The following is a 23,514-nucleotide window of genomic DNA, read 5'->3' as shown; positions in this document are numbered from 1 at the left end:
TCTCTCGTTAAGATCTTGTGTTTCTCTGATGTATTTGCCACCCAAACGAACTATTAAGACATTGTCATTAATTAAAATCCACACTTTATTTGATTTCCTTAGTTTTTACCTGATGTCCCTTTTCACAATGAATTTAGTCATCATGTCTCTGTCCTTGGCCCCTGGGTTCTGTAACAGTTTCTCAGACTTTTCCTGTTTTTGTGACTTTTATGGCTTTGAGGATTACTGCCCAGACATTTCATAGAAGGTTCCAAATTTAGTTTGTCTGATGTTTTTCTCATGGTTAGATTGGAGTTATAGGGACTTGGGGAGGAAGACCACAAAAGATCCAGGGTCCGTGCTGTCCACAGGAGTCAAGGTTGGTAGTATGCAGCTGGATCAGCTGGCTGAGGCAGTGTTTGCCATGACGTGCAGGATCCACCCCTCTCCTCCTTCATCACACTTGCCATCATGGCCTTCAGTGTGTCGTCTGGAACTTCTCATCTCTCCAGTCTCATCCCGACCTGCTGTCTGCTTCAGCCGGGTTTCATCCTACTTGTTTGCTTTTACTGTTTGTTGGACAAGGCAATAATCCTCTTTTCTCCTTTGAGGTCTTCTGCTTAGAGTATATGCCATGTCCTGTTGTTTCCTTCATATGGAACATTCCATCTACCACTTCCCCGTGCTTGGCATGGTGGGCTTCCGTCTGACTGTCTGTGACTGCTCAGAAATCCTCTCCCGGAGGATCCCAGGGGAAACAGTGGCTGTGGTATAGGAGACACATCAGCACCTTGATAGCTTCCTTCCTAGAAGTTCATGCAGCCATTTGTCTGACTTCAACTTTATGTTTTTGATATTTTACTAGAAGAAAGAGACAACAGCTACTAGTGTACTAGCAGGGGCCTAAAATAGAAGGTTTGACATCAGTTGAATAAATGAGAGTTTCATGCTGTCTTGGATTAAAAAGCAAGTTTAATTTGAAAAAGGAAAAAAAAATCTAAGAAATATCTGCACCAGAAATTTCAGATCATAATTTCTATTTAGGGAAATCTCTTTTGCCTAAATTATTGGCAATTGGTGAATTGTATTTCATTTAATTTATTTAATGTCAGTGATCTTCCTTGCTTTGATACATGAATTGAGGGTATACTTTAAGACAGAAAGAACAAGATTTATTTTCTGAAATAAATAAAGAAAAACCACCCTATAACTCCTCAATGAGATGGCATGGGTCCCAGGAAACCCTCTCTGAGTTATTATGTGTGATGGTCTCTGAATACCAAGATGGTGCAAACGAATTGATAAGGCTCAAGGTTAAGAAACCCAAAGATACATGGAAATAGCAGAATAAAGATATTGGTTCTAACCCAAAAACCAAACGAAGAAGTAAACAAAAAAACAGGCATCAATGAATTTGTTTGGAAACCAATATTGCAATGACCTAAGCACCAAGACAGAGAAAAGTTGCACATATGGAAAGATGTCTAACGATAATACCAAGAACTAAAAAATAATAAAATATTTTCACTGCAGTCGTTTTGTAATGAGATTAGATTAAGGATGCATGTCTCTTCTCTCTGTCCTACAATACAACAAAAGTCTCTCTTTCCTGCTTGTTGCTATGCTTAAAGCTGCACCTTCACTAACCTGCTTGAAATTGCCACCAGACATCTGGGACTAGTCTTCTCCTTTGCTCACCACCACCCCTTTACTGTTTCACCTCTGTCCCTGCTGACCCCAGTACCCATGTTTTCCCCAATGCCTTGGTCTTTGTAGACCTGGTTCCTTTACACTAGGAAAAATGAGACTTATCTGAGAAGGCAGTAAGTCCATTATGCCCCATCTGGGAGGACTCACTGGGTTAATAAATTGCCTAAATTAAAATAGCTTTTTTTATTGGTTAATCATAATGTTGGGGAGAGGAGCGAGTGGTACAAAGGCTTTCTTTAACTACTCGCTCACAGTTCAGGTCATAGAATCAGCCCCTGATGGTTACCTAAGATAGCTTCTCCCTTGCTAGGATGCTCTGTGATTGGATTTTGGTTTCATTAAGAGATCATGTCTCATAATCAAGATCACTGAGATACCTGGAGGTCAAGGCTCCTTGCTCCAACCTGGAACCCAGGTTGGTGGATCTCTGCTGTCTTACATTTTTTCACAAAAGGTGGTATAAGCATTTCAAGGAAGCCTTTTACCTGATAATATAATCATCTCAGTTAAATTTCCAAGTCCTATCATGCTGATAGAACACCATCCTGTGTGAGTAACAGGGGAAGTGAGGATGAGGGGTCGTGTGGACATGGAAGCTCTATCTTCCCTGAAACGGAGGGGGAAGACAGACAAAGATGAAAGGAATTCATCAAGTGATTATAACTGATTACTGGTCCACAAACATGCTTCTCTACAAATACTTCTCATGTTTAATTTGACCTTCTTTTCTTTCTGTGTCTTCAATTTTTCTCTTTTTTTCTGGCTATGAGTTTCTACTTCCCTTGGCTTCTGATAATCACATTCTACCTTTTCTCTCACCCTAAGAGAGTAGTATCATTCACTCATCTTCGTTCTGTTATCATTAGACCACAGTTTGGAGGTGACATCTTTTTATATAAATCATTATACAAAATCAAGATTATGAAGTATTTTAGAATTATAAAAGGAAAAGCATCTGATATTGGGGTGTTCTCTTTGGCTTGGTGCCTGTAGCTCAGTGATTAGGACACCGGCCACATGCACTGGGGCTGGTGGGTTTGAACTCAGCCAGGACCTGCAAAAAAATAAAAACAATAAAAAAATATAGTTGGGAGTTCTGGCAGGTGCCTGTAGTCCCAGCTACTGGGAGGCTGAGGCAAATCACTTAAGCCCAAGAATTTGAGGTTACTGTGAGCTGTGACACCATGGCATTCTACCAAGGGTGACATCGTAAGACTCTGTCTCAAATAAAAAATGTCCTCTTTGACCACTCTCTATATAAATGATACCAATGATCATTTGAATGATCATTCAATGATCTCCATGAATCTCTATATAAATGATACCAATGACCAACTATCATTATCATGATGTAAGTACATAAAGGATGGCATATGGACAAAAACCATCTCAAAGGCTGGATAGGAAAGGTAACATCGATTATATCTCCAAGGAAGACATAGTGAACTGTTCCTTTATATTTTCATGGAATTCGCTATTTTTAAAAATGTTTTACAATATGTAGACATTTATTTTTTCAATAAGAAAAATAATATTCTTAAAGTTTTTTAAACTATAAATAATATGTGTACTATTATATTTCAGACATGTCCAATGATTAGTGATGGCCATTTGTTAATCCCAAATAATTCAGAAAGGACAGTATTTATTTTTCAGTTCCTAATAGGCATTGTTGTCACATGGGGACATAACATTAACAGACTGAAGTCTATCAATGGTCGTGAGCTTTACATTTGCACGTCATCTGGCTTAAAAGATGTTTTCCTACTTGTTTTCCCCCCTGAATCAGCATTCTGTAACTCACTGTGCATTCCTTTGTATGATGGAGTTGGGATTTTTTTCTAGGATCAACAAAGGAAATTGGAGTGGAGTATTTTATCTGTATGGATTCAAGTATTTTAAAAAATGATAACATACTTTCACAATGTTTTGTAGTTATATAAAATATTTTAATAATATTAGTTTTCATTTGATCTTCGCAATTGGCCTGTATGTAGAAAGACAAAACTGTGTGCTAAACTGGGTCTCATTTCCAGTTTGATAAAATCTATGTGTTTCATTTAATGCATAATTTGAGCACGTTTAATAAGAGTCTAAGTCCTACTGACTTTTCATGAATCTCTTCAAGTAAAATATAAGTTCAAAACCTCCATGTTTTAGAAATTCAGTTCCCCAGTTTTTCACCCCGAAGTATGCTTGAAGCCATAGCCTGTATCTCTTTCTTTTTCTCCCTCTTCATTAGCCCAGGAGTTATAGTTAATATGGGAATTGATGGGCAGGTTATAGGAATTTTTTGATGTCTCCGCTCTTCAGGATATGTTGTTTTCATCTACAACTCAGTTTACATTTCTTAGCATGGACTCTCTGAAATTAAATTTAGTAACTCAGTAAATAATTGAGTTAGTCTTAGCTTGCCCATTCTCCTCTTCTCTAGTTGCAATAGCAAGATTTATCCCACTTAAACTTCCCACTACTGAACCCTCCTCACATTGGCCCTCACCCCTAATCCCTTTTTTTTCATAGCATCATAGAAAACATGGATCAGCCTCTAGGAATTTTAGCAGTATAAAGCTCTGCTTCTGGACATCTGTCGGGGAGCTGGGGGAATATGTGTTGTGTTCCAGAGTGGGGGACCTCCCAGGCACATTTCTGGTACATAGTCTTGAACATACCATTACTGTTACACATTGGGTGATTCTTATAGAGCTTCAGTAGTATGTTAAAGACAGACGGATTTATGAAAGAAGGAAATGAAAACATTTGAGCAATGAGAAAATTGCCTCTAAATCTTTATAAAAGAAAACAATAGCAAGGGTAAACTTGTTCAGAGAGAGTGTGTCATTCATCTGGGCTTCAGTCTCCTCATCTGAAAATGACAGGCCTAAAGTGGGTAACCTTTGAAAGATGAGCAAGGTGATCTTAGAGGTGTTTGGAAACTCAGCCTTAGTTTTCTTTCACAAAGAAACAATCCTCTGAGAATTGGAACGTGATTTCCCATTGACTGTGAAAAAGAGGTTGGAGGAAATGCTGCTTTCCTGAATTCCCGTGGGTCTTGGAAAGCAAGACTGTGATGAAATTTTCCATTGTATCAGGGGCAGCATTTCCCTCAGTCTGCAAGATTATTTCTCTACATGGAATGTGGTACTCTCCAAGAGAGATGATCACTGATGAAAGTTGAAGTCCATTTAGCCCAGATAGAAATGAGCCTCCAGCACTTTCTGGTGTAATAATTCTCCCTTGCATGAGGAGTGTGTTTGTGTGTGTGTGTGTTCACATGTGGACACATATTTGTGTACTCAGAGTGATTCTAGCGGAAAATGAAAGCATGTAAGAGTGTGTCTAGGGTCTTGCAATCTCAGCTGAAGTTGAAGAATCACAAGAGAGAACATGAGATGTCTGCCCATTAAAGCAGTTGAGTGCGACCAGATCAAAGAGTAAACAAGGAAGAGTGGTGGGAAGGTTGGCCACACAGGTTTGCAATGACACAGTCTCCAGGGCCTTGAGTTCTGTTTTAACAACATTGAGCTTTGGGAAGTGAAACATCATTAAAAAGTCAATCAAGAGAAATAAGTGATCAATTTGTGTTTATGAAAAATTATTTCAAAAAAGGAAAGAGTGAAGCAAGATAAGTAATTGAGGAAAGAGAAGGTGATGGTGTCCCAGCTAAGCTAATCTCAGAGCCAGCATCTCAAGCTGTATCTCCTTTATGAAATAAAATTGTCAAGTAGTGACCAAGAAAGGCATGTTTGTAATAAATGAGCTGTTAAACCAGAAAGCAGCATTAGATCGTTTTTCTTAATTGAAAACACTTTATCTTCTATTCATTTCCTGGCTCCTTCTTTTCTGTCTTTGCCTTTTGAAAACCAGAGGTGTAACTCAGATTATAATTAAAGAGTGGTGGATTGCACCATTATTAGAGCTGCTTTTAGCAAGCATTAATAACACTCACGAGAAGTAAAAAGAGACATGTTTTGGGGGGTATTTCACAGGGGAGAGCTCATATTTGCATATCTGCATGTCTTCATTTTTACTTCTGTGTGAACCTAATCATTATTTCTGCCCACCTTTGGCCCTCCATTTATGCCTCTCTCAGTGTGTTTTTTAAAACAGTTTTTAATGTTTTTAAATAAGAATGCTGATCAAGAGAAAATAAAATTCTAAATGTCATCTTCCCAAAATATACATCCACTCTAATTTTTCTGCCCATTTCTGTAATTACAAAGGTTGACATATACATTCCTCTCTTAAATGCTTCAGGACTTCTACTGATGTCAGCAATAACCATACACTCATCTCAATAAACACATTCCGAATAACCTTATTTGTAAGGTACTTAGATACATTGGCTAACACGGGTTGAAAGTGAATTTAATGGAAAAAATTAGCTCACTTAAAATTAACACTGAAGATTATGAAACAAGATTTTTCTCAAGATTTATGCATTTCTTATAGTCCACACAATTTTTAGAATGTTTATAATGTTTATCTGATAAGCTAATGCTAGTGCCATGTAGTTTTAGAATTAGAAACAAAAGTTTATCAGTAGTGAAATGCTCCCACTATAGTGTTAAATATGGAAAACACTCTTTATTTTATCACAGTCTATCTCCAGTGGCAAGCATTAGATACAACTAGTAGAAAAGATGGTTAGGCCATATCAATAAACAATGTTTTGGCACACTGGATTTATAAAGCTTGTGGTTAATTAGTTCATGTTGCAAAGTCTCTAAGACTATGGATTAAATATTCAATCTCATGCATGTGTGTGCATGTGTGTTTAATGAATAGATTATGTGGTGGCCTTTCCTTGACTGCGTGGTAGAGAGGGAATGAGACTGGTTTAGTGACTCATTCACTGTCAAGGTTAGAGAAGGAAGTCTCTGACCAGAAAAGACAAGCCATATATTGACTGTTAGTAAGCTGAAAGTAAGGTAATGGTTTACTCAATGCATACTGAGTGAAACTGATCCTGAAAGCATACAAACAATGCTATGATTGCTACACAAAGTACTAAGTTAAAAGTCTAAATGGAAGACTGCTTTTTTTAATTGTTAAGGAATCCTAATACTATAAAAATGGACACATAGTGAAAATTTTCAAACAGCTTAAAATGTGGTTGTTAACAAAAGACCATACATAAAACTATTATAGAACAATAGAATATACTAAAGAGTTCATACGCTATTAATTTATATGTGGGAAAATTTTATGTGAGTTGAGTTTACACTACTACATTAATGTAATGGCTATTATTATCCTTAGAAACCTACTGTTTTTCCATTTTTTTTATTGTTGTTGGGGATTCATTGAGGGTACAAAGAACTAGGTTACACTGATTGCATTTGTTAGAAAAAATCCCTCTTATAATTGTGTCCCTCACACACCCTGACCCCCACTCCCTCCCTCTTTCCCTCTGTCTTCTCTCCCCTTCACCCACCCCCTCTCTCCTTCCCTCTCTCCGCTCTTCCCTTCCCCTAACCCCCCTCTTCCCTTTCTCTGCTCTTCACTTTCCCCCACCCCCTCCCTCCTTTCCTATCTCTGCTACCTCCTTCCTCCATCGCCTGCCCTCCTTTCTTCTCTCTCCTCTCCTCTTCCCCCACCCCCCACTATCTACTAGGTCATCAATTGTCCTCATATCAGAGTTGAGTACAGGAGATTCTTGCTTCTTCATTCTTGTGATGCTTCACTAAGAATGACGTGTTCCACCTCCATCCAGGTTAATACAAAAGATGTAAAGTCTCCATCTTTTTAAATGGCTGAATATTATTCCATGGTATATGTATACCACAGCTTATTAGTCCATTCCTGGGTTGGTGGGCATTTAGGCTGTTTCCACATTCTGACAATTATAAATTGAGCTGTGATAAACGGTCTAGTGCAAGTGTCCTTATGGTAAAAGTCTTTTTTTTTTCCTTCTGGGCAGATGTCCAGTAATGGGATTGCAGCATCAAATGGGAGGTCTACTTTGCATTCTTTGAGGATTCTCATCCTCCTCCCTACTGTATTTAAACCCATTGTAAAATACAGAACGTAGTAATCCATCTTTTGTTGAATGGTATTGCTTTTTTAATTCAATGACTTGTTTCTGAGGAAACTGGGATCTTCTTCAAAGTTAATATTTAGAAGGAAATATACAAAAGGAGGATTATAAATTAGGTAACATAGGTGCACTTTATAGCTTAAAAATCTTGTTTCATGCAAATATTTCTAGCAAATTCCTTGGGCAAAATAAATACTAAAATTATCTGATCAAGGAGAATAATCTTCTCTATATAGGCGTGCTTAGTTTTTGTCCTTGCTATTATATTTCCTTTTAATTTTCCAGGAGGCATTGAAGACTATTTAAACAAATGAAAACAAACACAGAAACTTAGTGAGCCACAATTTTCTTTGCCTGAATTAACAAGAGAAAAGTAATTCCATCAAAACAAAGGGCAGGGTTATTTCTGAGACATCAGAATCACCAACAGTGATACAGGGTACCTTCCTCATCCCTTGACTCTGAGAACTTCAGAACAAATCAGTGAGGACATTGGAAGTGCTGGTAAAAGGAAGCAAAGACCCTTAGGCAAGTCTTAGGATGAACCTAAATGTTTTACTGCCAAGTTAGCTATTTTATGTGTGTGTGTGTGTGTGTGTGTGTGTGTGTGTTTATACCACACTGCTATTACATGAAACCTTAGGGACAAGTAAAGCCAGACTCATTTTGCTCTGTCAGTGATTTTAAGCAGGTTGCCCTGAAAACTAATAAAATGGGACTGTAGTTTGGAGCAGTAGCATCTGATTGAGTTTGATCACATACCTACTTTAATTTGGATCCTTTCAGACACAAGACCCACTTCAATTTAGGAAGCATACAGAGCCATGCAGGGAGAAGAGAGGTGGAAATGGAAGGAAAGGCAGCAAATAAAAAGTTTTCTGGTAAGCAGGGCACCTCGGAGGAGATGGTAGCTTACACAGGGGAAATTCGAAGAAATGGTACAAAATCACTAGCCTAATAATTACCTTTTCAACCACTGCAGTAATCATTATTTGAAAGAATGATTTTTGAAGGCTGCTCCTAGTGGCCGTAAATTTCTGGAACATTTCCAGTTTGCTAAACAGAGTGGGAAGAGAAGCCTTCTTGGGTTACTGAAAAAGCTCTCCAACAGAGAGAAACAGATACTGGTGTATGGAAGTCAGCAGGAGCAGAGGGAAAGGCCTGACTGATTTGGGTGGCTGCTGAGAATTTCAGTTATACTCATTGCAATAGTTTGTGCCCTAGTCAAGGTTTGGGTATTTATTTACATATAAATACATGCAGCACAGGTAGAGAATATGTTCTTGATTATGTACTTTTTAGTATATACACAAATTCCTTTTAAAGGACAACATAGAAATAAATAAGAACAGAATTTCTAATACAGTAGAAACTCTAAGTTGACTACCCAAGAGACTGTAACAAACTAGTCAACATACAGAGGTGGTCAACACAAGGAAGCAGACCTATTGTACTGATAGATAGATGTGATGCATGTCTGGTCCATGAGAATTAGGTCAACGTAAGGAGGTAGTTAATGTAGGAAGGTGATCACCCATGGAGGTTCTCCTGTATTTTCCCACTATGTACTGACCAAGGTGGGGGAGATAAACAAGGATAAACAAGGTTTTATTCATATATAACATATTATTTAGCATCTGTCATGTGCTAGGCCCTGCAATTGAGTGAACTGAACTGACCAGCAGTTCTTACGGGCTCTGGCAGTGCAGTAACAGGAATGCCAATGATATCTAGATCCCACGGAACCAATCTGGCCATTCTCTGCTGTCATTTCCCTCCTTATTTCCATTATTAGTCAGGAAAAGGAATAGGTGCTTTGTGGGCCATTTGTTGTAGGAACCTAATCCTTTAGTTTCTTGATGAGTTGCATTAAATAAAATAGCTTTATTAATAATTTCCCAAATGTGTGAACTGTACAGCTTAAAAGAACTTGCACATACAACTCATACCTACCTCACAAAAACTCCTGATTATTTTCAAATAATGCTTGGAGGAGGAGTCACGACTTACCATCATGCTGCTGGTTATGAATTGTTAGAGCCCTGAGGTGTGACTGAAATCTTGGTTTTCTGACATGGGAGTGGGTGCTTGTCTCTGATTATACTCATCCATTCCACAGTCAGATAGGAGAACTGCCAGGAGATTCGAATTAGTCTTTCTCCCTATAATGAAATGGTATACTTACTTAAACTGGATTAGATAAAGGAACAGTCATCTTTAACACTCTAGCCTCCCTTACTAGATCATTGTTTTTTCCATAGCTTTCAACAGGCTCCATCAAAGCCTACTCTTGGATCAAAACATGAAAATATGAAAATCATTTACTTTTGCATGCGATGAACTTTCTTTTTCTGTTGAAATTATATCACTTTTCTTTAATTAAGTCATATACACATAGATCATGAATACATTTTATGCATATGTGGGGTACAATGTATTGATTTTTTTATACAATCTGATGTGGTTACATCAAACTAATCAACATAGCTTTCTATCAACCTATCCATGCCTCCTACCAATGTGAACACCCACATTTCTATTTTTTATGTTATTTTTTATTTCAGATTAATATGAGGGTACACACAATTGGATTACATTGTTTGCATTTGCAAGGTAAAGTCCAAGTTGTAGTTGAGTCCTTCCCAAGGGAGTTGTGTCCTATACCTTTATGTTGTACCCATTGGATGGGAGCAGAGCTCCCCCTCTTCTTCCTTCCTTCTTGAATTTAATTGAGTACAGATTAACAACTACAAGCCCATAGGAGAGAAAAACCTATTTATTTTTGTAGTCAGTTGCCATTTCTTAAGATAATCAGAATCATTTTCAAAATTAATAATTAGTACAGATTTCAGAAGAGTTTTGTATTTAGGTAGCGAATTCATGGTAAGTAAGAAATCAAGCCATAGCATCTTTTAAGAATACATGCATTTTAATTTTTGTCTGTCACTTTCTAATTGAAAACTAACAGCCGTAGCCCCAGTTAAATGCATCCAAAAATTGAAAACAGGTGGGAAACAGGTATTAAAATCCTTGCCAGGTCTTATGTATTTATGCCATATGCAGGCACTTTCTTTCTCTACAGCTCAGTTCAGCCTAGTGACTCTGGCTGTATTTGGAGAAAATATAACCTCAGGGCTCTGGAGCAGCCAATGTGCCCATGAATGGGGACTCAAGGAGCACAAAGGAAGCAGACAGGACAGAAATGACGTTGAGGATTCCTTGATATGCAACTCCCTAGAAGCACCAGGGGCAAACACAGTGAGGATGAAGCAGTTTAGATTTTGAGAGTTCATGAGGACAACCTTGAATGGAAAAGGAAATGGAAAACATAAAGAAACAAGTCCTTGAAAGTTGGTCACAAGCCCAGGTCAGTTTTTATATGTGACTATTGGCATCCTTTCTCTACCATGCAAGTACAGACAACAACCTCAATCAGATGTGTAAATGTTCAATGTTGAAATTCCACAAGAAAATAAAAACATTTGGTCACAAAGTACAATTTGATATGTTTGTTATACAGCAACTGTACAGCTCATAATTTTGTACTCTCTGGACCTTTATGATACGGCAGACAGTATTTAGAAATTCTTGTTAGTTTCCTTGTTCATTTTTTTTTTAATCCAAGGTAATAGGTCTAAGCCTGGGATTAATCTGGAATTTGGTGAGTATGAATCATGGCCAGGAGCTTAAACAATAGGCCAGAAATGGACAATGAATGGAGGAAATTCTGGCAGAGAAGATAAGGAACAGAAACTCATTTGGGTTAGAGTAGGCATAGGTGGTGTGTTCTTCAACCAACGATGGTGAAGAGGAGCGCCCCTCATTTTATGGAGGCCTGGCTGGTTTGGAAAGTTCATTGTTCGACACCATGGATCTCCAGGTGGGTCAAGTTTAGAGATACACCAACCTGGAGGACTCCATGCTGTTGAGCTGTTCACAAGCAGCGGACACTCCTAACTCCATCTTCCCAGGACATAAATTGGTGTCTTCCAGAGTGTACATGCAAATGTCATTGAAAAGAAAATCTATTCATCCCTCTTTCAAAACCGGGGATGAACAGACTTCATACCTCTGCATAAAAATATGTGTTATTTTTGTGGATAGTATTCAAACTGGTGTCACAATGTATTCTAGTAGGATGAAAGTAAGTATAAAAAGATTTATCTTTTAAAAAGTTGCTTAGAACTGTAAGTAAAATATTTGTATGTGAATTTTAATGATGTATAGAATGAATTTTAGTAATTTAATGTACGATTTAGTAATTCTAGCATGTAAAACCATGCATTTTTCCCCAAAATTTAAATTTATTGGATTTTTAAGGCTTGTATAACAGTATACTATTCTTAAATGATGCATCTCGCTTTACAATACATATATGTCTTTATAATCTACATATTATTTGCATCTTCTTGAATTTGCTAGATGTTTCATAGTCATAGTAATGTTGATTAATAATGTTAAAATAGTGATTCTTATGATGATTGAATCACTCTCCCAGTCTTTCAACAGTGATAAAGCATTGGGGTTTAGTTTTCAGTAGGTGCAGTATATGATATTCAGGAGTTAGCTTACACCAAATGTTTCATTTTTAATGTACTAAGATTACCATGTATATTTGTCAGGACTATGTGATATATCTTACTAGGTTTTCTAATATGAACACATTTCTAAATTAAGTGGCTTTCATTATCATGGTATGTTACTCTTTTAATATGCTATTGAATTCTACATGCATTTGGTACTATTTTTCCAAAGCTTTTTGCATCTATACTCACAAATGAAATTGAGTAATTTTTTTTATTTTTTATTTATATCTGTCTCATATAATGGTTGTACTGATTACACAAAATTAATTAGTAGCTTCCTCTTATCCTTAATATTGTTGAAGAGTTGACATAGAGCAAGGAGGACCAATTCTTTAAATGTTTAAATAGTGGAACCTACAAAACTTATGGTAAATAGCTCAAATTATTTTTTACAAAAATAAAAATTAATTATAACATTTTATAAGTCATGTGCTTATTTGTATGTTATTTTGGTGAATTGTGGATTGCTCATAAATTACCTACTTAATGATTATTCTTGAAATTTTTATCAAATAATTGTGCATGTGATTCTGTTTAGTTGATTATCTTCCAAATTTATCTTTCTCTTTTTCTAATTTTAAATGTTTTTCTCATTCATTTTGATCAGTTTTCTGAATTTTAATTTTCTTAATCCTGTTGATTTTGAACATATAATTTATTAATTATCTTATGTTTGTAGTTCCTCTGTTCTAATTCCATAAAGATGCTCATTTCCTTACTTTTGCTAACTCCTTGAGTCAAAAACACTTAGTTCTTCTTTCTTTGTCTTCTTTTTTTAATCCTACTTATTTAGTACATTTACAACTATGAATTTGTTTCTGACAACTACTTTGGTCTCATCTAAAAAAGTTTAAAATGTAGCCTGGTCAATAATCAAAAATGCTGAGTCATATTGCTTCTCAGTCTTTGGCTAAGACCAAATACAAAGGAGCCCAGGTATAGAATCAAGCTTAGGTTCGGAATTCTGAGTGTGGCACAAGGATGGTGCAAGAAACTTTAACTCACTAAATTTCTTCATTTATAATTTGGAGTAAAAACCCTTACTTTTTAGTGCTGTCACTGTGTCACCCTCAGTAGAGTGCTCTGGCGTCACAGCTCACAGCAACCTCAAACTCTTGGGCTTAGGTGATTCTCCTGCCTCAGCCTCCCAAGTAGCTGGGACTATAAGTGCCTGCCACAACTCTGGCTATTGTTTATTGTTTGTTTTTGTTCTTGTTGTTGTGTAGCAGGCCCAGGCTGGGTTCAAACTGGGCTTTTAAGTAAAGACTTTGGTAAAGATTTTATAAGCCTGTAAAGCAGAAAACTAAAGCAGGTTGGTGGCAGCAGTAAGGGCAGTCTCCATTCCACAGTCGGCAGAAGCGAACTTTCTAATGTTTATTAAGGAATTTTATCTCTCCTCTTCTTTCTGGTCAGGCCAGTATGCTTATGTGCACTTACTTAGCTTTTAAACGATCAGATGTTATTTTTGTTCAAAATGCATAAGCCCGTTCTGATTTTCAAAGTCAAATTTCTGACATAATCTATTTGTTTATCTATAAATCTAAGTTGATTTGTTAATAAATATTATGTAAAAGCATAAGAAGAACACCTGTTTTCACAATCTACAAATTTTCTCCATATCAGTGTAAGGAAGAGGTGAAATATAAAATGAGACGGTAAACTTGGAAAATAAAAGGTAAATTTACACGTTTAAATTGTAGGTTGTAATTGTAATACTCACAGAATTTGGCGTGCCTAGTCAACAATTTATGCCAGCATTGAACAACAGGTAGATATTTAAAGATTTTTAAAATTCTTTTGAATTGTGAGTTTTTCATTTTGTTTTCCCGAGGAGTTGACAAATATTTGCTTCAGCTTTCTGCTTTATTTTTGTATGCTAATTGTGCAATAACATGCTTAATATTACCAATGAGCCAGGGGCATGTGTGAATCCCACTGGAATTTCATCAAATTGACGTAGGGATTATCCTGCCATCAATAATTATTTCCAACTGATATTTTGTTACTTTACATTCATCATGGAGAAGTGGGCAGCATTTGTGAGAAAAGAAAAAGGAGAGGATAATAAATGTGCAGAAGGCACAGGCCACCCTGTCCTCTGACATATGCTGCCACATACAGTTATATACCCTTTATTTTTAGGGAAGATTATGATAGACAATGAGATGTACTGATTACTACTATGTGCCAGCTCCAGACCAACTTTCAAAGGTTACTTTATTTACAACACCATGAGCTAAGTACAATTTTATGCCGACTTTGTAGATGAAAAAGTATGTCTGGCTCGGCGCCTATAGCTCAACCGGCTAAGGCGCCAGCCACGTACACCTAAGGTGGCGGGTTCGAATCCCCAGCCCGGACCCGCCAAACAACAATGACGGCTGCAACCAAAAAATAGCCGGGCGTTGTGGCGGGCGCCTGTGGTCCCAGCTACTTGGGAGGCGGAGGCAGGAGACTTGCTTGAGCCCAGGAGTTGGAGGTTGCTGTGAGCTGTAATGCCACGGTACTCTACCCAGGGGGACAGCTTGAGGCTCTGTCTCAAAAAAAAAAAAAAGAAAAAGTATGTCAAAGAGAGTTCAAATAACGTGCTCAAAATGTCACAAATTGTAAAGGTTAGTCCTGGGATATGAATGAAAAGACTTCAGCTACAGAAACCAGACTTAAAATTGTGTCAAACAATATCCCAAGAAGATCTTATGTATGTGTATACATGCATACACATAAATACACATACATTTACACAAATATGTGCATATATACACACCCAGAGTAGACACATTCCTGTAACTCTCATGCTTTTCAGATACATTTATAGAGAGTTTCATAAAGAAATCTGCCTAAATTTACTCCTTTAGATATACTTCCTTTTCCAATGCACATGTGCATTTATACCTACTTCTTATATCGGTGACATAAATCTATACAAATACAAATAAATAAAGTACATTCATTCATAGCAAACTATTTTCGTCAAAGAAGGGTTGACTTTAAAATTATCATATAGTAGGTCATTTGCTGAGTATAGATTGAAAGATAAAAATATTATTGGTTGAATACCTTTTTCCTCCAAAATAAAATTTTATATATGTATATGCATACACATGCTCACACACGCCAAAAACCATTGATATTTAGTGATGGAATGAGTAGTGGCAAATTTTTAACCAGGTTGAGGGGTGGGTTTAAAGACAGGGCCAGGAATGCAGGAAAATAGAAAAGAGCACAGACAACGTTGTATTCCGATTACTTAGGCCATTCAAACAGACAAAAAAGATGTCTCTCTAATCATTTTGTCTTTAATATTTAATGTATTACTGAGCTCCGAGTATGAAGTGTCATTCCCCGAGAAACACACAGAGGAGATAAATTACCTTTCATCTTGATTAGCATACTAAACATAACGTATACATACTGATTCTTTTCGAAACATTCTATGTCTACATGACCCGGATTATTTTCTAGGAGTTTGAATTGCAGCCAAGAAATTACTGCTGGAATGAGACAGGTTCTGCAGCAGGATTTTGAATCGTCTTTTAGAAATTTAAGATTTTTATATGAAAGCATCAACTGCTTTATTGACCCAGCTTCTACACCTGTCACCTTTGTAAGATGTGAAGACTGTACATCTCTTCTCATCACTGGGATTCTCAGAATAAAGCCCTCCATGTTGATTAAGGCAGTGCATAAAAAGGAGCATGACTGGAGGGGAGCAGGCACTCACGCACAGCTCACCCTGCCAGCGCCCTCGCCTCGCTCCCCTGTGTCAGCTTGTCATCCTCTTTGAAGACTTGCATCAGGCTTTTTTATCATCCTTACTATTTTTCTGGAGTGTTAATGTTTTGTTAGTGATGACAAACACCTGACTGTATTATTCTTAGGTTTGGGGGTGATTAATTAAAACTAAGTGGGGTGTGTGTGTGCGTGTGTGCGCACACGTGTGTGTTCTAAACAGGCAGCACAACAACAGGAGAGCCACAGAGTAACAGAGAGAGAGAACTTCGCTGCCCAATGGAGTAATTCAATTGACAGTCACTTGGTTGTCATTCCAAATGGTGTGTTTTGAATTTACTGTTTGCTTCACGCTTTATTTGTTCCAACATGCAAATTCTACTACTGAGCAGTAGTGCTGACATTTTGTAGTTTCTGGCAATTCCAAAGATGGCATTAGCTATTTCTGATCAATTCCATCTAAAGCCTTACTGTACAATGATCCTGAATTATTTATTTGAGGAGTGAGTTGTTTTTATTCAGCACACTAAGAGTTGGCATTTAACAAAAATGTAGACAAAAAGTAATATTTTTGTCACTTCACCATAGGTAAACCTATCATATCTAATAATATGCATGTCTAATACAATAGCATCTCAGATTGATAAAATCTTCAATATAGCAGCAAAATCAACAACAAAAGCTAAAGATAATGGTGTGTATTTATTTGGTGTATGCTGTGTATTTCTTACTTGGCTAACTATTCTATGTGTATAATCACTCTCTATAGTAGGTGACATTTATTGTTCCCAATTTATATTTGAGGAATTAAGGATCATAGTACTTATTTAATAACTTTCCCAGAGCCATACAACTACTTTCTGTCAGGGCTGGGTACAGAGCGATGCTTCTCACCACCATACGTGTTATCTCTCATTTATTTGGCTCCTGGGGCTATCCCTTCACGTACACACTAGTTTGGGGGAAGGAGGCAGCAAGTGGAATAGTTATATTTAGTTATAAAAGTACTTAGCAACTAGTTTCAATATAGGTCTAAAATGTCTCAGTTCAATCAACTTTCCCCTTTTCAAACCCATTTATATATAGAGTTTCCTTGTTCCTTTTATGTTGGGCTTATGATTCAGGCAAATCTGAGTTTTGTTCTTTATTTTTATTGCTTTTCTCCTGTCTGCAGTCTGTGAGATTCTTATTCATGTGGAAGAACGTGCCTTAAGGTAGTTTATTAGGTATCTTGTTCAAAGGGGTATATGCTTTTTTCCATAGATGACACTAAATTGCCATCCATAAAATTCATTCATTTAGTTAACATATTACAGCCATATTAAAATAGTTATCCCTAAGGATAATGATTCCAAAAAATAAAATTTGTTGGGAATAATTAGCTAATGATGCTTTCTCATTAGTTTTATATAATGTCTTTTTAAACACTCTTGTCTTTGCAAGAGAACTGTCATTAAGACATGGACTTCACGTTTGTTTTCTGTCTTGTCACTCTTTATAGGAAAATGAATTTGTTAACATTGTAGAGATGATTGAAAGTTTCTAACCCCTTCTCCCACAGTAACATTATGATTTTCTTAAAGCAAGATATGCTTAAATATTTTCTTTTAAATATGGAATGTTGTCAAGGGAAACAGAAATGGAGTTTCGCCTCTTTCCACCCTTTTAAATACAAGTAAATTCAACAAATATTAAACCAATCTAAAATACTATAAGCGACCTTAATTTCTCTGTTGTGATTTTACCATTTTTAATATGTTTTTCAAGTACTTTATTTACTACGTTTAAGGGACAAATGTCTATGAATGGTTTCCTTCTCTAGTAAATTAGAGGAGAACTTTTTAAAATACTAGTCATTGCAGTTTGGTGTATTTACAGAGTTAGTGGGAAAGAAACGGAATTACATTTATTTCTGATTAATGTCAAGTGCATCTAATAGAGTGTCCCTTCCCTGACACGCGTGTATCACAGCAAGAGCAAAAATGCTACCTTGAGAAATATATAGAGAATAAATCCTGCTCCCCGTCCTGTGGGACTCAGACCTTGTACCCTCTCCTGGTCCTTTCAGCCCACCCTCATTATCACACTTAGCAGGACTGTAATTCTGCGTTTGTGGGAGGAAATCTTAAGTGCATGTAAAAGCTCTCCCCTCTTCTCCTCTTTCTTAACAATGGGTACAGAGTTACTATTTGAACCCAGAAGTTCTGGCTGTCAATATTGCTTATTAAGTGGTAAAAGACTTTACCATAAAGTATTGTGGTTAACTTTGATGAGCAAATAGGCCTAGAGACCAGGGATATTAATTATAGAAAAAGATAATTAAAACAGATAAGTGCTTGTCATTACTACCACAAAGCTGCTAATTGTACAGCATTACTTGACCGAAGCCTTAGCTTCCTCCTCTGTGAAGTGGGGTAATAATGACACCTATCTCGTACGGGTTTATGTCAGTGAAGTGAGACTCCAGTAAGGAGCTTACTGTGCTGCCTGGCACATGAGAAGCCTCAGTAAATGCTATTATGTTGTCATTATTATTATAGTTTTATTTAACTCGTTTCTATTATGTAGAAAAGGCAAAAGAAAAACCTAGAATGCAAGCAGAAAACTGATTTTCGTATCTAACTTCATAGTAAGTAAATATATAATTGGTACATTAATAATACATTAAGTTCCTGACAAAATGTCTAATTTAATGAGTATTCAATATCTGTCCAAATACTTGCATCCTCTCCAACAGACTGTGCCATTAATTTATGTGATAAATGCGTTGGAGCATCTTCTTTGTGGCTGACATCTTTCTGATTGAAAGATTGGGAATAAAAATAAAATAAATAATGCATTAGCCTATTTATTATTCAAGGTGGCAAAATACCAGCTTTCTATTTCTACAGAAAGGAGTTATTTAAAGGAATCCATTTTCAGAAGCAAAAAGTTCTTTGGAAATCTCACAGAAGTAGTCTTTCCGTTTCTGGAGGAGGTCTCCAGAGAACAATTGTCCAGTTTTGAGGGGATGCTTCTTCTCAGCTTATGAACACAGCAAATGCAGGGTTTCTGGAGGTTACCACACATGGAAAAAATTAGTGAACTCACGTTATATTTCATATATATTTCACTTATTTCTCTATGCAGATAGATAAATATTTGGTCAATAGTTTGTAAAAGTTTGCAATGACTTTTGTGAATAATTTTTCCATATTCCCTCTGTGTGTATGTATGGCAACCTATTGAATACCCTGGAGAGCTCTCAAAGATTACAGACCTGTAATAAAGTAACTTTGCTGAATGATAATAACCGACGATCATTTCCGAGTGTCTCCTAACAGCTTCTCACTTCAGTGACATTCACTTTTCATCACAATGCTATAGAAGTGAGTACTACTTTTTCAGGTTAATGAAGCTGAAGCCCAGAGAAACGGTAGAACACGTAGAGAGCACAGCTGGGATTCTGCCCATAAACACCCTTTTCCCCCATTATAGTTTACTGCCACCATTTCTGGCTTATTTCCAAAACTCATTTTCAAATGCAGAAAATATACCTATTGGGGGTACATTGTACCGAGAACAGTGCCATACCCATCTGGTTATTCATTAAATGTCATTTCAATCCATTTAATGAAAAATCTTGGTCCAATTTTAAAACATCCATGAACATTCCAAGTGAAACCTGACTTGAACTTCTCTCTGTTGTCTGATTCAATCTCCTATCTTGCATCAAGATTCCAAAAATACACATGTAATTGCTTACCTCTGCTTCCTCTTATTTCATTTTATTATTGTTCCGATTGTTAGTCTCCTTTCCTGGTAATGCAATTTTTGTCAATTGATTTTGCAATCAGTGAAGTGGCAACCTCAAACTCACCTACTTTCTAGTTGATTACAAAAGATGCACCAGGCAGTTATCTAAAGAAAGGTTATATTTGAATGAAAACAATTACAGTTCTCCTTCCTTATTGCATATTATAGGGGTTAGTAAGACAATAAACCCTATCAGACTTCCTATTTCAGAGGCAGGTGAGAGCTCTTTGGAGGGTGCTTTGCGGCACTCTGACACTGTGCCAACCTGGGAATGACTTCCCGTCTCTCACTTCTGAGGTAGAATCATGTACAAGTGTCAAGACCTGCACTTGGAGCAGCCCAGGAAGGGAATCAGAATGTGTCCCTTTAAATTAAAGAAAATAAGGCAGAATTATTAGGAGAAAGAACATTAAGTTTTCTGAGTCAAGTACCACGTTGGTCATAAGTTGGATAGTTCTAATAAGCAATGGGATTTTTGAGCCTCAGTTTCCTCGTTTATAAAATAAAAATAGTATTAATCAAATCTACTTCATCTCACGTATGAAACTATTAAAGGGGAAGAAATGAGAGTGCAAATGACAGGTTTTGGTAAATTGTTATTTATAATGGACTAGACTCTGCCGAGTGACTGGCTTATGAAGTTCAAAGGTGCTTTAGTTCATTAAGAAGAACACTGGCTCTTTTTGATAGTTGCTGATTGCTTTTGGGAAAAGAAAGTATTGTAATCTTAACCCTCGTGGACTAAAGAAAGGGGTTAATGCAGCCAGCAAAGTGTCGACACTCTATGCAGACTATGATTTATAGACCTTTTAGGAGTTAGCATCACTAATTAACTTGCAGGCTTCTACTACACTGCTCACGTCATTCCTTTAAGTACTTCATGAGAAAAGGGATATATTTAGGAAGAGAGGCATACATACAGCTATTGAAAGGCCCATTTTGATAGTTGAGGGAAAGAAAACTATTAAAAGAAATGGCTTAGTAAAGGCAAATAATTTACTTAAAGTCACAAAGTACAGCCATGTATTATCAATCTCAGTTCAATGGCATTAATTAATTAAGGCTGTACATGCACACCATCAGATTAACTTACTGAATAATTCACTGAGAGAAGCCTATTCAATTTTCAATTTCTGAGACTGTAATAAATCACTGATGTGCCTAATTTACCTTCCCTGAATTGACTGAAAGGTTTTAAATTGAAGTGATCAATAATTTGGGAATATTGATCTCACTTTGTGTTATGTATAATGTTAAGAGATCCCAAGACTTTCGAAGAATTGGAACATGTTGTTATTTATAGGGAGATGGAAAAATCTCATAATCTCTCAACTGGAGTTGATCCTCTAGACCTACCTAGAGCAAATATTTCCAACACCAGGTAACAATCGCTAAAATCAAGAGAGAGGATTATGTTGGTAGCAATATGCAAAATTCTCAGGAACTCAGGGAGGGAGGCTGATAGGGAAATGTCAACTGTTATTCTTTGTGACAGGACTCTTGTCCACACTGCCGATGTGCTAGCCTCACTGAACTCAATGTAGTGTGACACCAAACAGTGGGAAATATGGCAAGCACAAATTACCTTTTCCAAATCTGGAGACATTTTGAGAAAAAGAAACTCCATTTTTTGGAGGTGGAGGGTTGTCTTAGTCTGAAAAGAGTATTGGAAGATTTCACTTTCTTACTTAGAAACAAAAGTCAGAGAATTAGATAGACCTTATATTACTATATTCATCTTTTTCATTCCTTTCCAAACCTCTCCCTCTAGAGGTGCTTACATATTTTTACTAGATGGAGAGAAGAATGGATGACAACTGTGGGGGTCGCAGTCACAGGAACCATTACTGTGCCTTCTACCTTTCCTTTTGTACCGTCCAATTGCCATTTTATTTTCATATAAGAACTGTTATTACTGCAACTGAGGGAAGGATATGAATTAAATGTGTTCTGACTCCTTAAGTGTCTCAATTTGGGGAACTGCTGTACAAGTTCAAAATCAAATTTTACCTCAGAAAGAAGAACAAATAATGACAAGAATGAGTGTATTTAATTTTCATTTTGAATACTACACGTTTCGCTACAGAGAAGCATTCATTACAGTGTAATAGGTTTGCCTTGGACTTTATTGAAGAGGTTGTTTTATTTTCATACATAATATTTTCATCTTATCTAGACAGTACCTTCATGGTATGGATTCTGGAGACTGTATCAGTGAGTTCAATTGAAGATTTCTCTTTCTGTTGAGTACTGCTATACAGAAGGTGCATAAAGTTTGTGTGCAATTTTTAAAGATTTAAATTGCTCATGAACTTTATGAATGCCCTGTATTTCATGTTTTCACAAAACTTTTTTATATTCTACTTTTCTCCAACATACATATTCCACTTTGGAATACGTTGTCCTCAGATTTTCTGTTTTATTTTCTTATTCTTTCTCTTTAAGGGCTCATTTTTAAACATTTCCTGATTTCCAATCTTACAGCACACTATGTACCTAAGTTTTTGTAGACAATAATTGAAAATGCTATTTAATATGTTAGATAAGTTTCTTCATATAAATTCTTAAAAGCTAAATTTCGATTTATTATTCAGGATTGGGGACATTGATAGTTTAATATCATTCTTTTTTTATTTCAAAGTATTACAGTGGTACAACTGTTTCTGGTTACATAGATTGCTTCTGTAATGCTTGAGTCAGGATTATAAATGTGCCTGTCACCCAGATAATGTTCATTGTCCCTGTCGGGTAGGTTTCCTCTCCTCCCTTCCCCCCCACCAGCTTCATTTCCATTGAGTTTTATTTTCCTCTAGGTACGTGTATGCTCATCAGTAAATTCTAGTTTAATAATGAATACATGTTGTGCTTGTTTTCCAATGTTTAGGTATGTCACTTATGATAATGGTGTCAGGCTCCATCCAAATTGTTGCAAAAGGCATTAAATCTTGCTTCTGCAGAGCTGAGTAGTACTTGATGGGGTGACATGTACACCACATCTTGTTAATCCACTCATGAATTGATGGACACTTGGGATGATTCTACTTCTTTGCAGTTGTGAATTATGCTGCAATACATATTTAAGTGCAGATATCATTTTGATAAAAATGACTTCTTTTCCCTTAGGTGAATTTCTAGCAGTGGGATTGTTAGATCAAATGGTGGGTCCATTTGTAGTTTTTCCAGGAATTTCCCTTCTGTTTACCATAGAGACTGCCATAACGTGCAGTCCCACCAGCAAGGTTTCCTATCTTTCTCCCACTCTGTGTGTGTAAATGCATGTGTATATATGCATGATTTCTGTAGCTATCAAGGAGCTACACGTTGCCATCACATCTGCCCATGTATAACCTTTCTCCCTTGAAAATAACTGAGTTAGCCAATAAGATGAGCATTATAAGGATTAGGGAGTAAGTGTGGTCTGGCTAAAAAGGAAAAACAGGACATGAATATTCTGTTTTCCTGAGATCTTAAGCATGTATATAATCTGATCAACTTGAAAATTCAGTAAAAGTAGACATATAACCTAGGAGGCCTTTGTTTCAGTGCATAATTGTGATTTCTGTTGGGAAAGAGGAAGAGCTTTTGGAAAGCAGCAAATTAAAGAAGGAACACCATGAAGAAGAAATAAGTACCATACTCATATGGAATATAGTACCTTGTCTTCCAAATTTCTGA

General features: G+C 36.6%; 1 protein-coding gene across 4 annotated transcripts in view; it reads left to right on the top strand.

Annotated features, from left to right (window-relative positions):
- CHRM2 (cholinergic receptor muscarinic 2) overlaps positions 1 to 23,514 on the top strand; it is a 123,424-nt gene that overhangs the window by 20,793 nt on the left and 79,117 nt on the right. The gene's annotated exons all lie outside the window — the stretch shown is intronic.

Source organism: Otolemur garnettii, unplaced genomic scaffold, assembly GCF_000181295.1.
Source record: "Otolemur garnettii isolate 467f Iridium unplaced genomic scaffold, OtoGar3 scaffold00049, whole genome shotgun sequence".
NCBI classification, from domain to species: Eukaryota; Metazoa; Chordata; class Mammalia; order Primates; family Galagidae; genus Otolemur; species Otolemur garnettii.
The sequence above is the reverse complement of the archived record's forward strand: the minus strand, read 5'-3'. Positions and strand labels throughout refer to the sequence as shown.